The 4,883-nt window shown below is 52.5% G+C and overlaps 1 protein-coding gene across 1 annotated transcript in view; it reads left to right on the top strand.

Annotated features, from left to right (window-relative positions):
* CHRM3 (cholinergic receptor, muscarinic 3) overlaps positions 1–4,883 on the top strand; it is a 99,609-nt gene that overhangs the window by 581 nt on the left and 94,145 nt on the right.

Here is a 4,883-nt window from a genome sequence, read left to right as displayed (position 1 = left end):
TTTCACGCGGCGGATGGGGGGCGCGGGGGCGGGGACCCCAGGGGAATTCGTCCCTCTGCCTCGCTCGGTTGGGTGGCGATCCTTGGGACCGCACGCAGGTGGGAAGCGGCCCAGGAGCCCCAGCCCCGCATCCATATGGACGGGTGTCGGGAATGCAGGCGCTCCTTTGCCTGCAAGCGCTTGAACCTGGCCGCGTCCGCATTTGCAAAGCGAGAAAGAATGGCTCTGCCCAGCCCGCGGCCGCCGCTCGTAGGAGGGTTTGTGATGTGGAGGGCAATTGGCAATCGATGGTCGTTGCACGGAATGCTTCGCCCAGACCTTCCCTTTCTCTCCCGGCCTCTGAGTGCCCAGCACGCAGATAGCCTGCTCCCCGTGTTGGGTCTTTCACGGTTCGTATTAGAAAAATAGCCTTTCTTAAATTAAAAAAATTTTTTTAAAAAGTGTATCTGTTGATTACGTAGTCCCAAATAATTTTATAGCGTGAGTCACGGTGCGGCGTGAAGCATTCATCACGATTTCCTGTGTTTAAAACAATGCCTTGTATTTACTTAAGCGAGAGACCCAGCCTGAGACTATGCACTTGGGAAAGGCGAGAGCTGTGCCCAGAACAAATGCATGCGTCCAGGGGAGTCGGGGTTTTTTGGGGCTTTCGGTTGCACACGTGAGGCCTGCGTGCACCCTCTTGCCATGGGAGCTGGTATTGCCCAGGGCACATAGAACATGCCTGCCTCTTTGGGGTGCGTTCCACATGCCACGGAACGTGGTTGGGATCACACAGTTCCTTCCCCCAAAGAACCTGCCTTCAGATGTGTTGACAGGGTTCCTCTCCATCCCATTAATATACACTTCACTATTGTTGAGGTAGAAAGCGCGTTCGTTTTGAAATGGGTTTCCATATGGAACTGTAACTTCGGTTTAAATGATTCATTTAAAATGAATTACATCGCAGGTCTGATTCAGACTGTTTCTGTGGGCTGGGGTGGGGGGGGGAGGGTGACCTCAGATTGAATTTAAGGTGAAAATAGCCGTGTTGAAATACTTAAAAACAGCAACGAATCTTTATTCAGATGAACTTGATCTCCGAAAAGCGGCGTTTGAAACACAAATATCTTTGACGAGGCACGTCTTGTGCATGGAAAGTTATTGTAAAAGATCAGTGTAATTTGGGACAAGGGGAAGCATGTATGTGGAACTGGTCAAGACTCAGAGAAGGATTGAGTGTGTTTATACAAGTCGTTCTTCATTAGCCTACATTTAAACTTAATTCGGAACCTTCCCTTTACAGTTTAGAGAAATGTGTGACGATACATTACCTTGTTTTTCTTCCTGTGAAAACAAGTAAAATTCCATTCAAAATTATTATTTTTTTCTTAAGATTCTTTAGGCATACTTACTTAAAAATTATTTACCTTGCACCCTCTCATTCCCTTAGAAAGACACGTGATTTCTTTTCCGACCGAAAATTTGTTATTTTAAGGTTCAATTTAAAAACGTGAATTTCTTTGAGTGCTGTTTGAGCTCTTAATTGCATGCAACCTGTTGGCAATGAGCCTGGAAGGTTGTTCAAGAACGAGGGTATTTTGAACAGTCAGTTGAACAGACAGAAAATGAAGCAACATGATTAAAGCTACTTGTGGATGCGAAAATTACAACGCAATCGTCTTCAGATTTTTATCTAGAAAGTCCTGTATCATTTCCTGAGCCAACATTTTGCTGTGGCCTCATAAAGCTGAGACCATTGGCGGAATGAGTTTCTCACTCCTAAATGGCCTGCATGTGTTCGGGGTCACGTAGAGACCGGGTCTCATTCACGTGCAGGGCAGTGCGTCTTGAGAACAGCTGTGTGCGGTGGCATTTCGGCTGTGACAAGGTGAACTGCCCGTCCCATGGAGACGGGGCCTGGTCCCTAGAGAGACACAGCTGTCCTTCGTTTAAGGAACCTAATTTTCTGTCATCATAGATTATTGTCCTCACGTTGTGGTTTGGAAGTATCCGTGAGTAATTGGATGTGTTTTATTTTATGTGACATGTTTCTGCACGTGAAATGCATTTTTTCCTCGCAGAGGGATATTAAAAAGGCCTATATGGCTCCAATAAAAGTAATCAGATGCCTCCAGCACGGATGGCTCTTTTGGAAAAGCAGTCAGCGTAGTGGAATGTGCCTCCTGCTTAGCCCTGAACGCCGCAGGCTTTTCCTGGGGGCGGCGGCGGCGGAGGGCGCTCACGGGTTTGTCACCTGTCCGTCCCAGTGGGCCCAGTGGGACCCTTGTCTAGTTATTAGTCTGCCTAGAACTCAGGAATTTCAACCTCAATGGGAAGCTTCCATTTTAGGGGGAAATGAGAAGAGATTATGTAATGGATTTGCCAGGAGGCATGGCCAGTCACACCGGAAGTTAGTTTCTCGTCTCTGACAGCCTGTCTTCTCCTTTGAGGATGAGGCTCTTGTTCAGATCCATTCAGAGCATCACCTTGGAACCCCAGCTCAGCCCCCACAGAAAGGACTTGCGGTGCCAAAGGTGCCCCTTTCAGCTGTAACCCAGCCTGGGGCGGGGGGGCAGGATGGAGGGGGTTCTGCCAGGCCTCTCTGATCCCTAAAAGTTGCCTATCCTGGGCACTGCCCGTGTGCGTGCACAGTGGCTCCAAACAGAAGCGAAGACAATGTCCTTGGTCGAAGCGCAATGGGCCTTCGTCTTTCCCGCCGTCCGATGCAGGCGACAGCAGTGCCCGGCCCACCCGGAGCGGTTTTGAGGGTTGAAAGGCGTCATGCACGTGGGGGTGCTTTCTGAACGCCCTCCGAAGCGCCGTGACATGCAGGGCACCCACCTTACTGTTCCCGGACGTGCGGGTGGCCCTGGGGCTCAGGAGTTGGCACCCGTGCCCTCCTTTTTGCCCAGAAGTCTGGCAGCTCGTGGACTCCCCGGCTCCTGGCAGGCTCGCCCGCAAGCTGGCGATGTGTTCTCCCACCTGTGGCATCTCCCTGCCCACAGGCTCCTGAGGCCGAGCGTCCCGGCTGGGGAGCACCTTCCTAGACATCTCCCCGGAGGCCGCCGCTGCAGCTCGCCACGGCGACAGACCGGGACCCGCTGGGTGATGGCAGGAGGACCATCCGAGCTGCTGCCATCTTCCTCCCACCAACTGTGCCAGCCCATCCTGAGCCAGGAGGACGTGAGCACCTCGAGAAGAAACGTGGTGGTAAAAACAACCGCACACTGCCCGGCCGGCGTGGCTCAGTGTGGGGGGCGTCCACCTAGGAACCAGGAGGTTGCGGTTCAGTTCCCGGTCAGGGCACAGGCCCGGGTTGCGGGCTCCATCCCCAGTGTGGATCGTGCAGGAGGCAGCTGATCCATGATTCTCACTCATCATGGATGTATTTCTCTCTCTCTCTCTCCCTTCCTCTCTGAAATCAATAAAAATATATATTTAAAAACAAATGAAAAACACCTGCGTACTATTAGGCCAACAGTAGCTGGCAGGTGCCTGTGGGCTGAGGTCCCCGGACGCCTTCCCAGCCCGGCTCTGCGTGAGACTCGGGCCCCACTTCTGACTGTTCCGTTTGAGGTCTCCCCGGAGAAGGGAGTCTGAGATGGTCGACTGCCCTTCCCCTGGTCAGTGTAGAAATCCCCACGCGCATGAGCCTCCGTTTCTCTCATTGGTATCATATTTGCCGTTTCAGAGCCCTAGGCTGCTCTCGTGTTTGCAATTTGCATTCTTAGTGCTAACGTCTTGCCTGGCAAGACGTTCGCTATGACCTTGACAGTTAACCTCATCCTTGCCAAGAACTTCTCTCCAGGAGCCGGTCTTCACCAGCGTAGACACCCTCCCGGCAGGGCGTCCCTTCGGCCTGGAGACACGGCCGCCAAGTTCCACTTGACAAATAAAATCTCCTTGTGTGTCATTGTTGGCAGGATCAAATCTCAGCTCCCCACACTCCTCCGGGCCGCTGTAATTGGAGTTGCTGACTGTCAGCGACAGAATTAATCCTTCGTGCGGGTCATTGTTCTAGCCCGGCCCTGGCTTATTTCCTGTGCCCCGTGTTCCCGTGAAACCCAGCACAGCAGCTGAGCAGTAACAGCTGCTGCCTGTCAGTCAGTCACCTCTGCTGCGGGGGACGGTGCTGAGCGGACATCCTGGGTCGGGCAGGGTGCCCTCAGATAGCGCTCAGGTGAGCTTACACCCCAGGTGACACCTGCTTGTTTCAAAGAGGATGGGGCCACCAGAAGTCCCTTGCAGGGGACCGTGCGTGGATGGGTGTGCGGTGCCTTCTAATGTATCCCTGGCAGCTAGAGCCACGGAGTTAGATTCGTGCAAAAATCCCCTGCCATGAAGCTGTGGGCAAAGGGATCTGCCACAGCTCTGTCCGTATTTTTGGACATAGCACTTCGTAGCGGAGTCCCCTCACTAGAATTGCCCACGGGACCTGGACCGGAGAGAAACCTCATCACTGCTGAACCTCAGCACCGTGCCTCCCCCGCAGCCATTCGCAGGCCCAGCCAGCCAGCCGGCGCTCAGGAGACTCCAGCGGGCCCCAGTCCAGTGGTGTCTTGCAGATTCCAAGAATCCATATAAATTTCAAGTGTTATTGAGTTGGATCCATCCACCCATCTGACTATCCATCTATCTCTATGGACACGTCTATCTTTGTCTGTTTATTCGTTTAAAACTGGTATTGAGCCCTGATCGGTTTGGCTCAGTGGATAGAGCATCGGCCTGCAGACTCAGGGGTTCCAGGTTCGATTCCTGTCAAGGGCATGTACCTTGGTTGCGGGCACATGCCCAGTGGGAGGTGTGCAGGAGGCGGCTGATCGATGTTTCTTTCTCATTGATGTTTCTGACTCTCTATCCCTCTCCGTAAAAAAAATCAATAAAATATATTGAAAAGAACG

The sequence above is a fragment of the Myotis brandtii genome, unplaced genomic scaffold (genome assembly GCF_000412655.1).
Source record: "Myotis brandtii unplaced genomic scaffold, ASM41265v1 scaffold679, whole genome shotgun sequence".
NCBI classification, from domain to species: Eukaryota; Metazoa; Chordata; class Mammalia; order Chiroptera; family Vespertilionidae; genus Myotis; species Myotis brandtii.
This window is presented reverse-complemented; position numbering and strand designations above follow the sequence as displayed.